We start from the raw sequence: 11,975 nt of genomic DNA, 5'->3' as shown, positions 1-11,975 counted from the left end.
TGGATGAATGAGCCCTTCCGCTCCGCCTGTCTGGGTTTGGGCCAGCGAGCCCGCGACCGCCCCTTTGCTCTTTCTCCTTGGCCCTGGCCCTGAACTCCGATCCTCTTCCTAGTCCTACCCTCCCAGGTCTCTTGCTCTGTTCTCAGCTGTCTGGAGAGACCTCAGCCAGAGGACTCCCTTCTTTTCCCACCTTCTTATTTCCTGATTCCTTGTCAAAAAGATGCTGGAGAGCAAGAGAGCTTATTGATGCATCCCACAGGGGTCCGCGCCCCAAGACCCAGAGCAAGACAGAGCCAGATAGACAATGGATGGAGGGGGGAAGGGGGTCTAAGGAAAAAACAGTCTTCCCTCCTGTGTTTTTTCTTTACTCACATAGGAATACCATCCAACACTTCTGACACCAGTTGTGTGGGTTTAACCCATCCCAAACAATTCTGCAATAGCAGCTGGGTGTCCTCCAGTTTAACTCAGTTCTGACACAATCTACCTGAAGTGAATGTCAGATGCCCCAGGTGAAGGGCTCAAACTGCTACCCACTTTAGAAGCCAGTTGCAAGAAGTAGGTCCCCAGGTCACCCATAACTTTCGTCCAACTTAGCTACACATCAGAGGTTCCTGTGTTCCCTTCCTGAGATCTAGGGTGAGGTCTGGATGGTTACCAAGCACAGGAGTGTGTGTCCTCGTGGAGCTGGGATGCAACACCCTACCCGTAGGTGGATGCGTTTACCAACCTGGAAAGTCCCTCAACTCCTAATGTTGGGATTTTATGGAGACCCCCTCACATAGGCATGATCAATTATTAACTCCATGTCCAGCCCCTCTATCTTGTCAGACTATAGAAAATTTCAGTCTTCTAATACTGCCTGGCTTGGTCTTTCTAGTGACCAACTCCCATTCAGCTCACCCAGAGTGGCCTCATTAAAACAAAAGATGTTCATTGTGCTCTTATCTGGACTGAGAAGTTTTACAAGTGTTTTAAGAGCCTTGTGTCAGGGACAGAGTCAAAAACCAAATATTAGAACAAAAAGATGCTGGCAGCGCTCTTATCACTTGGGAAATTACAAGACTTTTAGGCGCTCTCTCTAAACCAGGAACCTGGGACAGAGACCAATATATATATATTTTCTATTATCTCACACAAGGGAACCAAACAGCTGGAAAAAAGATATTTAGGAGTGGTACAGAAATAGCAACTGAAGCCCTGGGAGTGGGTGAGGTCACTCAGGGAGAGAAACCAAAGAAAGGAGAGAAGGGAATCTAGGCCAGGACCCTGGGAAATACCAAGGGGCGTGCAGAGGATGGGGCAGGAGAAAGGAAGAGGAAAGGGCACTCACATGGTGGTCCAGTGGCTGACTCCACACTCCCCATGCAGGGAGCCCAGGTTTGATCCCTGGTCAGGGAACTAGATCCCACATACTGCAACTAAGAGTTTGCATGCTGTGACTAAGACCTGGCACAGCCAAATAAATAAATAGGAAATAAAGAAAGAAGAAAAGGCCAGAAGTGAGACCAAGGGTTTGAGTCAGTTTGGGCTCCTCTAACAACATATTATAGGGACCTGGCAGTGCAATGGTTAAGACTCCACCTTCCAATGAGTTGGCTACTTGGTTGGGGAACTGAGGTCCCAAAAGCCGCAGGGTGCAGCCATAAGTTACAAACTACAGACTGGGTTGCTTAAACAATGCTCATTTTTCAGTTCTGGATGCCGGGAAGTCCAAGATCAAGGTACTGGCAGATCAGTGTGTAGAGAGGGCCTTCTTTCTGGTTTGCAGACAGTCACCTTCTCTCCAGGTCCTCACCTGGTGGAAAGCAGAGAGAAGCAAGCTCTCTGGCATCTCTTTGCAGAAGGGCTCTCATCTCATCATGAGGGTTCCACCCTCCTGACCTAATTACCCCCCAGAGGCTCCATGTCCAACACCATCACATGGGGGCTTGGGGCTTCAACACATGAACTGGCTGGAGAGGGAACACAACCCCACTATAGGGACTGAGCAGAAAGGCCAGAAAAACAGATGCGAATTGGAGCGGACAGAGCAAGTAGGCTGAAGTGGGAAGGGGTGGCCCTGGGAGATGCCCCAAAGCACTAAAGATGGATCGCTGAGCCTTTCCTCAGGAGCTTAAGGGAGTAGCACCCCACCCCTATTTCCTAACTAAAGTAGGGGGCACAGTCGCCTGTTAGGAGTTAGAGCGATAAAGGTTGGATGGAAGATTGCAAGGAATTGTCAAATTTTTGAAAAAACTGTTGAGAGGAGAGAAACTTGACCCAAGTAATGTAGAGGCTCACAGAGGAGTATGGAAAGTCCAGTCAGAACAACACACATACGTGGAGACTTCCCTGGTGGTCCAGTGGTTAAAAATCCTTCTTCCAATGCAGGGGACGTGCATTTGATCCAGGGTCAGGAAACAAAGATCCCAAGCCTGGGTGCTGTAACTACTGAGCACGTGCACTCTGGAGCCTGCGCCCTTAAATAAAAAGAACACAGATTAACAAGGAGGCAAGGTTGAGGGGCCCTCAGGGCAGCTCCTGTCCTAAGTGACGTGATGGTGAGATCAATGGGAAATGGATGAGACTCATGGGGAATGCCACCAACACCGTTCAGCTCCCAGATCTAGGGGGAGATTTTCCATAAGATGGGAACTGTCTACAGAGAAAAGGTCCTGCTTTAAGGGACTGTGGGCAGCCATGAAAGTGCGAAGAGCATCTGAGGCCAGCCGTGGCAGTGCTGGGTTGCAGAACTGCACAGGAACAGTGGCTGTGCCAACTCAACTCCAGGAGCCAGTTCTCCCCACCAAGTAAAGCAGGACCCAGGCTGTCAGAGACACCACTGAGCAGTCCAGCCTCCAACCAACCTCCCTTGTTCTTGTCTCACCCTCAACAAGCTGCTTCCTGACTGTGACTTGGTTTCTCAAGCTATGTGATTTCAGAGAAGGAACGTGTCTGGTCACACCCAACACACACATAAGTTAGGGAGCTCTCAGAGAGCAAAGCCTGTATCTAATTTATCTCTGTGTCCCCAGCACCCAGCACTGGGTTCAGCAATTAGTTGGGGTTCAAAACGGTATTTGAAAAACAGACCTGGGGAAGACTGATATGCCTTTAAATAATTTTGTAAATTAATAAATTCTCGTTTAGGATTTGTGTATTGGTTGCTGTTGAAACCCCATTCATATGGATCAGTGCCTACAAATCATGTCAGTTCTGAAACACTGACAAATGTTTCTAAATCTGCAAAATTCAGAGCCTGGCCCTGCACTGTGGTGAATTCACCAAAATCATACTCATTTCTCTTTTTAAATTTTATTTTATTGAAGTATAGTTAATTTACAATTTGTGGTAATTTCTGCTATACATCAAAGTGATTATATATATATAATATATATTTTATATATATATATACACACACACACACACACACATTCTTTTCCATTATGGCTTATCAGAAGATACTGAATATCCCTGTGTTATACAGTAGGGCCTTCTTTATCCATTCTGTATATAAAAATTTGCATCTGCTAATCCCAAACTCTCAATCCATCCTCCCCCATTCCCTCCCCCTTGGCAACAAGTCGGCTCTCTCTGTCTGTAAGTCTGTTTCTGTCTTGCAAAGAAGTTCATTTGTGTCATACTTTATATTCCATATGTAAGTGATATCCTATGGTATTTGTCTTTCTATTTCTGACTTACTTCACTTAGTATGTTAATCTCTAGCTCCATCCATGTTGCTACCAACAACATTATTTCATTCTTTTTTATGGCTGAGTAGTATTCCATTGTATATAAAGATGATGGCCCTCGAGATCAGTGAACCAGGCTTCTTCTTTGTAAAGTAGCATACCCAGCACCATCCCTCCTCATCCAACCAACATCATGAGATCTAGATCTTTTGCCTGGGAATTCCCAGGCAGCCCAGCGTTTAGGACTGGGCTTTGCTGCTTTGGCAAAGAACATAGCAGGATGGTTGGACTGATTTGGGTTTGGGTGCTATAGGAAGGCAAGGGCTGCGCATCTTTCCAGCTCACCACACCCGGCTCCTCCTCATACATCCCTCAAAATTTTGGCTGTCGTATATGTAATCTGTGCCCAGAATTTGTTTCATTGGTTTTTCAATGTCCTCAGAAAGAGGACATTTGACTCAGGCTGGGCCAATTTGTTTCCTTTTCCTAAAAATGGCCATAGGGGAAGGGAGACTCTACTTTTTCTCTGCTTATAGCTGTAACTAAAAGAAGTAAGCCTGGGAGCTACAGAGAGTTCCTTACGAAGAGATGCACAGTTAACGAATCTTTTCCATGACACTCTGAACTTGCCACACAACTTCTGACACTTCTGGTCACCAAACGTGTGACCACTAAGCAATTCTCTGTGACCCCAGCTGAGCATCCTACAGTTAACTCTGTTCTGACACGATTCCCTGAAGACAGTGTCACATCACACAGATGAAGGGCTCAGTCCCATGAGACTGTCCCCACTTCAGATGCCAGTCCCAAATAACAGGTTACCCAAGACTTCTAAACAACTTGGTTACAAATTGGAAATTCCCACATTCCTGTACTCAAATTTGAATAACTTGCTACAGTGGATCACAGAACTCGGAAACACATTTACCAGTCTGTTAAAAAATTATATGATAAAGGATACAGATGAAGAGGCAGGTGAAGACATACAGGGCGAGGTCTGGGAGGGTCCCAAGAGCAGGAGCTTCTGTTTCTATGGAGTTAGGGTGCATACCTTCCCAGTATACAGCTGTATTCACCAGCAAGAAAGCTCTCAGAAGCCCATGCTATTGGCATTTTACAGAGGCTTACTTGTATAGGCGTGATCAATTATTAACTCCCATTTCCAACCCTTCTACCCTCACTAGAGAAGTGAGGGTGGAGGCAGGGCTGAAAATTCCAAGCTTCTAATCATGGCTTGGTCTTTCTGATGACCAGCCCCCATCCAGGAGCCCACTCAAAATTGCCCCATTAAAAAGAAAGATGCTCTTATCTATTAAGAAACTACAAGGGTTTCAGCAGCTGAGCCAGGAACTGGCTGCAGAGACCCGTGCATATGTTCTATTTTCTCACATACACCATAACACCTACCACAATGTAAATACCTGGAAGTGTGTCTTTCTCTTTCCCTGCTAAAGAGATTATGAGCTCTTCAAGAACAGTAAACTTCACTGTTTCATCTTTATATCCATGCAATTATGCCCCAAATCTGACACGAAGTAGGAAACAATGAATGTTGAACTTTCAAACTGGGCAACAAAAATGAGGTTCCCACCTTTCCAAGGTGAAGACTCCCTCAGCCACCAGCAGGTGTCAGGACATGTCTCTGTGGCTTCTGACTACCAAGCTCCTTGTCTGATCCATAGCAATTGGTAAAAGTACAGGTGAGTCACTGAAGGTATGAAGAGTGACCACCTGGACAACTCTAAGGCCAGGGTGTCGGGCTCTAACAAGAAGTAGTATAATTGAGGCTGCAACAAGCTACTCATTGTATTCCTCCAGGTTCCCGATAGCTTGTTTCCCGAATGCTGAGCTCTTGCCTAAACAGGTTGTGTGTGTGTGTGTGTGTGTGTGTGTTAGTCGCTCAGTCGTGGCCGAGTCTTTGGGACCCCATGGGCTTCAGCCTGCCAGGCTTCTCTGTCCATGGGATTCTCCAGGCAAGAATACTGGAGTGGGGTGCCATTTCCTCCTCTACCTAAACAGGTTAGATGAACTGCAAAGAGAAGTCTCCCAATAAGTGATCTTTCCTTATGGGTTTTAGCATTCTATGTCTAAAGGAAAAATAAATTGTCAAAAAGATACTCATCTATGAAAAAGTACAGAAAATCTAATACAGAGGAGCTGGTAAAGAATCCGCCTGCAGCGTGGGAGACCTGGGTACGATCCCTGGGTTGGGAAAATCCCCTGGAGAAGGGAACAGCTACACACTCCAGTATTCTGGCCTGGAGAATTCCATGGACTGTAGAGTCCATGGGGTCACAAAGAGTCAGACATAACTGAGGACTTTCACTTCACTTCACTTTAAAAAAAAAAAAAAAGCAAAAACAAAGCAAACAAAAGAAACTAGATAAAATGAAAAGAAAATCTTGTAAATGCATGACTGACCTTGACCGGAATGTGAGGAGTCTCTAGGAGAAAACAGGAGTAAGCAAGTGTGAGACTCATATTTGAACCAGTGCCATATACAGATTCCTAGTGACCCAGCATCTGTGTTTTCATGGACCATGGAGGTAAGGAAAAGTAAAAGTTACTCAGTCACGTCTGACTCTTTGCAACCCCATGGACTCCAAACCAGAATACTGGAGTAGGTTTGCCATGCCCTCCTCCATGGGATCTTTGCAACCCAGGGATCGAACCCAGGTCTCCCAAATTACAAGTGGATTCTTTACCATCTGAGCCACCAGGGAAACCCAAGAAAACTGGAATGGGTAGCCTATCCCTTCTCCAGGGGATTCTTCCCTACCCAGGAATCAAACCGGGGTCTCCTGCATTGCAGGTAGACTCTTTACCAGCTGAGCTACAGGGAAGCCCACCCTGGGCCTAAAGAGAGCAGAAAATAAAAGTCAGAGGGCGAGGCTGAGCCTCTCCAGCACACAAGCCACTAATAGCCTCAGTGGACAGTGAGCAAACTGAAAATAAAAACTTGGAGAGTGGGAATGGAGATGCAGGCCTATCTTCACTTGGATCAGAGAAGAGTGAAAAATAAACACAAAACCATCTCTCCTGAGAATTCTCTGTCCCATGCCTCCACTTATACGTTTACCCTGGGACATACTCTCCTTCTCTGTATGAACCAAACGCTCCAAGATGAAAATTTAGAGTGCTTCTGGATTGGCAGGACGGAGAGACAGCTGGGAGAAGCAAACCCAAACTTCCTCTTGAAGAATATGATTAAACTCAGGCCTCAAATATTTCCCACAAAGTTTCAACATGATTCACAATTTTTTTTTAAAGCCTCTGACTACTCGAAGAAACAAATCCCTGTAAGCGGAAACAACCAGCTAGAGGAATATACCCATAAAGATCAGAAATATGTTTTTTTTTAATTAAAAAAATTTTTTTTGGCTGCAATGAGTCTCCATTGCTGCACATGGGCTTTCTCTAGTTGCGGTAAGTGGGGTCTACTCTCCCTTGTGGTGCCTGGGCCTCTCATTGCAGTGCTTTCTCTTGTTGCAGAACATGGACTCGGGACACTTGTGCTTCAGTAGTTGCAGCCCCCCAGGCTCTGGGGCTTAGGCTCAGTAGCTGCGATACACAGGATTTAGTGGGATGTGGGTGGGGTCCCGTGCCATGTGGGATCTTTCCAGACCAAGGATTGAACCTGTGTCCCCAGCATTGCAAGTTGGATTCTTAACCACTGGACCACCAGAAAAGTCCCAAGATACTGCTATTTTGAACTATAAACTATAGTTTAATTATGTTTACTATGTTGAAATAAATTAGAGGGAATTAAAAGTACAACCAAGAAAAATCAAATAGCAATGACTGAAAGTCTAGGGTCTAGGCAAGTAACAATAGAGTCTAAAAATCCTGGATATTTTCCTTTGTTTAATTTCACTAGAGAAATTTAGGAACCCTTGACTGCCAGAAAAACCAACAGTAGGGTAACTGGAAGGATTAGTATATGCAGCATGATTCCTGGCTGTAATCACCGTATTGAAATTCACTGTGCTAAAAGTTGGTCAGGGGATGTAGCTCAGTGGTAGAGCACATGCTTTGCATGTATGAGGCCCCGGGTTCAATCCCCGGCATCTCCATATTTTGGGCTTCCCACCTGGCTCAGTGGTAAAGAATCTGCCTGTTAGTGCAGAGGATGCACAAGATGCAGGTTTGATCTCTTGGCTCAGGAAGATCCTCTGGAGTAGGAAATAGCAACCCATTCCATTATTCTTGTCTGGAAAATTCCATCAGCAGAGGAGCCTGGCAGGCTACAGTCCATGGGGTCACAAGGAGTTGGACATGACTGAGTATGCGCATGCACACACACATACACACACATGCCTGCAAGTTATAGAGATTGGTAAAGGTTTTAATTTAGAACTGCTGACCTTAGTTAAGCTTCTCAGAACTTTTTTTGATAAAATATACGTAACATAGTATTTACCATTTTAACCATCTTTAAGTGTACAACTCAGTGGATTCTCATTACTTTTTAAGTCTTCTCTTTGTTCTTGATGTTTTGTTGTTCAGTCACTAAGTCAAGTCCAACTCTGCGACCCCATGGACTGCAGCACACCAGGCTTCCCTGTCCTCCACTATCTCCTGGAGTTTGCTCAAACTCAAGTCCATTGAGTCAGTGATGCTATCTAACCATCTCATCCTTTGCCTCCACCTTCTCCTCTTGCCTTCAGTCTTTCCCAGCATCAGGATCTTTTCTAATGAGTCAGCTCTGTGCATCAGGTGGCCAAAGTATTGGAGCTTTACCTTCAGCATCAGGCCTTCTAATGAATATTCAGGGTTGATTTCTTTAGGATTGACTGATTTGATCTCCTTGCAGTCCAAGAGACTCTCAAGACTCTTCTCCAGCACCACAATTCAAATGCATCAATTCTTCTGTGCTTAGCCTTCTTTATGGTCCAACTCTCACATCTGTACATGACTACTGGAAAAACCATAGCTTTGGCTAGACAGACCTTTGTAGGAAAAGTGATGTCTGCTTTTTAATAGTCTGTTTAGGTTTGTCATAGGTTTCCTTCCAAGGAGCAAGCATCTTTTAATTTCATGGCTACAATCAATGTCCACAGTGATTTCAGAGCCTAGGAAAAGAAAATCTGTCACGGCTTCCACTTTTTCCCCTTCTATTTGCCATGAAGTGATGGGACCAGATGCCATGATCTTAGTTTTTTGGTGATGGTTTTATAACATGGTGAATATAACCAATACCACTGAATTGTATATTTAAAATTGCTTCAAATGGCAAATTTCACATTATATGTATTTTACCAGAATAATAAAATATGTAAGAAAAATACCAAAAAGATAAATTTAAAAATCTGGAAATTTAAAAAACATATTTTCAAATGATTGATGGTCAAGGAATAAATCATCATGGAAACTAGAAAATAGATCATACCATTGTAAATCAACTATACTTCAATTTAAAAAGTAAAAAGAAAATATTTGAAACTAAAATATTACAGGTCAAATTTTTTGGCATGCAGCAAAAGTAGTGCTTATAGAGAAATAATATATTTAAATAGTGTATTAATGACCTATTGCTATATAAGTAATTGCCCCAAAACTTAATGATTCAGTTTTAGCAGCAAACATTTGTTATCTCTTACATTTAATTTCAAAAGCAGCTTTGTTGAATGGTCCTCAGAATCTCTAATGAGGCTGCAGTCATCTGAAGGCTTGACTGGGGCTGGAGGATGTACTTTAAGTGTCTCACTCATCTTGTTGGCAACTTGGTACATCCTGTTAGCAGGAGGCCTCCATTCCTTTCCTTGCGGATTTCTTCACAGGGCTGATTGGGTTCACACAACCTAGTGGCTGATTTACCGCAGAGCAAACATCCCAAGGTACTGAGGTTGAAGCCACAATGCCTGTTATAATCTAGTCTCAAAGTCACACATCATCACTACTACCATCATAGAAACCAACCCTGATTCATTGAGGGAGGAAACTACTCAAGGGTGTGAATATTAAGTGGCAAGGACCTTCAAGGACCATTAAGAGCTTACTACTAGAAATAGGGAAAATACTAAAAACATTTTTTCAGGGCCTCCATCATGGTCCACTGGCCAAGACTCCCTGCTCTCACTGCAGGAGACTCAGGTTCCATCTCTGGTCAGAGAACTAGATCCTACGTGCTGCAACTGCAGCTAAAGACTACATGCCGCCACGAAAGCCTGCTGCAGCCAAACAAATAAAATGAAAGCATTTTTAAATTAAATTCCAAATATACAAAGAACTGAAACAAATAGGGCAAAAAGTCCAAACCTTTGGCAGAAAATATAACAAAATGTCTTTAAGAACTTTGGCTAAGAAGAATTTCTTAAAGATGTAAATAAATGCAGAGCGTTAAGGAGAAGATTGATGAATTTAGCCACTTTAAAATGAATGGCTTTTCATCAAAGAGAATGCAATGAAAAGCAACCAAACAGAAAAATGGGCAAAATACATTTTTTAAATTTATTTATTTTTTATTGAAGGATAATTGCTTTACGAATTTTGCTGTTTTCTGTCAAACCTCAACATGAATCAGCCATCAGATCAGATCAGTCGCTCAGTCGTGTCCAACTCTTTGCGACCCCATGAATCGCAGCACACCAGGCCTCCCTGTCCATCACCAACTCCCGGAGTTCACTCAGACTCACGTCCATCGAGTCGGTGATGCCATCCAGCCATCTCATCCTCTGTCGTCCCCTTCTCCTCCTGCCCCCAATCCCTCCCAGCATCAGAGTCTTTTCCAACGAGTCAACTCTTCGCATGAGGTGGCCAAAGTACTGGAGTTGCAGCTTTAGCATCATTCCCTCCAAAGAAATCCCAGGGCTGATCTCCTTCAGAATGGACTGGTTGGATCTCCTTGCAGTCCAAGGGACTCTCAAGAGTCTTCTCCAGCACCACACTTCAAAAGCATCAATTCTTCGGCACTCAGCCTTCTTCACAGTCCAACTCTCACATCCATACATGACCACAGGAAAAACCATAGCCTTGACTAGACGAACCTTTGTTGGCAAAGTAATGTCTCTACTTTTGAATATGCTATCTAGGTTGGTCATAACTTTCCTTCCAAGGAGTAAGCGTCTTTTAATTTCATGGCTGCAGTCATCATCTGCAGTGATTTTGGAGCCCAGCAAAATAAAGCCATAGGTGTACATATATCCCCTCCCTTTTGAACCTCCTTCCCATCTCCCTCCCCATCCCACCCCTCTAGGTTGATACAGAGCCCCTGTTTGAGTTTCCTGAGCCATACAGCAAATTCCTGTTGACTATCTATTTTACACATGGTTATGTAACTTTCCGTGTTACTCTTTCCATACATCTCTCCTCCCTCTCCTCCCCTCTCCCCATGTTGATAAGTCCCTTCTCTGTGTCTGTTTCTCCATTGTTGCCCTGTAAATACATTTTTCAGTACCATTTTTATAGATTATGTATATATGCATTAGAAAATGATCTTTATCTTTCTCTTTCTGACTCACTTCACTCTGTATAATAGGGTCTGCTGCTGCTGCTAAGTCACTTCGGTCGTGTCTGACTCTGTGCAACCGCATAGACGGCAGCCCACCAGGCTCCTCTGTCCCTGGGATTCTCCAGGCAAGAACACTGGAGTGGGTTGCCATTTCCTTCTCCAATGCATGAAAATGAAAAGTGAAAGTGAAGTCTCTCAGTCGTGTCCGACCCTCAGTGACCCCATGGACTGCAGCCTACCAGGCTCCTCCATCCATGGGATTTTCCTCATCCAACTCATTAGAACTGACTCAAATGTGTTCCTTTTTAATGGCTGAGTATTAAATCAGATTGATTATATTCTTTGCAGCCAAAGATGGAGAAGCTCTATACAGTCAGCAAAAACAAGACCAGGAGCTGACTGTGGCTCAGATCATGAACTCCTTATTGCCAAATTCAGACTTAAATTGAAGAAAGTAGGGAAAACCACTCAACCATTCAGGTATGACCTAAATCAAATCCCTTATGATTATCCAGTGGAAGTGAGAAATAGATTTAAGGGCCTAGATCTGATAGATAGAGTGCCTGATGAACTATGGAATGAGGTTCATGACATTGTACAGGAGACAGGGATCAAGACCATTCCCATAGAAAAGAAATGCAAAAAAGCAAAATGGCTGTCTGGGGAGGCCTTACAAATAGCTGTGAAAAGAAGAGAAGCGAAAAGCAAAGGAGAAAAGGAAAGATATAAACATCTGAATGGAGAGTTCCAAAGAATAGCAAGAAGAGATAAGAAAGCCTTCTTCAGCGATCAATGCAAAGAAATAGAGGAAAACAACAGAATGGGAAAGACTAGGGATCTCTTCAAGAAAA

At 43.9% G+C, this 11,975-nt stretch overlaps 1 non-coding gene across 1 annotated transcript; it reads left to right on the top strand.

The window, feature by feature from the left end:
- The first annotated feature begins 7,675 nt into the window (after positions 1–7,675).
- TRNAA-UGC lies at positions 7,676–7,747 on the top strand. Its single transcript has one exon. It is a non-coding gene; the product is annotated as a tRNA-Ala (tRNA).
- The last annotated feature ends 4,228 nt before the right edge of the window (positions 7,748–11,975 follow it).

Source organism: Bubalus bubalis, chromosome 6 (assembly GCF_019923935.1).
Source record: "Bubalus bubalis isolate 160015118507 breed Murrah chromosome 6, NDDB_SH_1, whole genome shotgun sequence".
NCBI lineage: Eukaryota > Metazoa > Chordata > Mammalia > Artiodactyla > Bovidae > Bubalus > Bubalus bubalis.
This window is presented reverse-complemented; position numbering and strand designations above follow the sequence as displayed.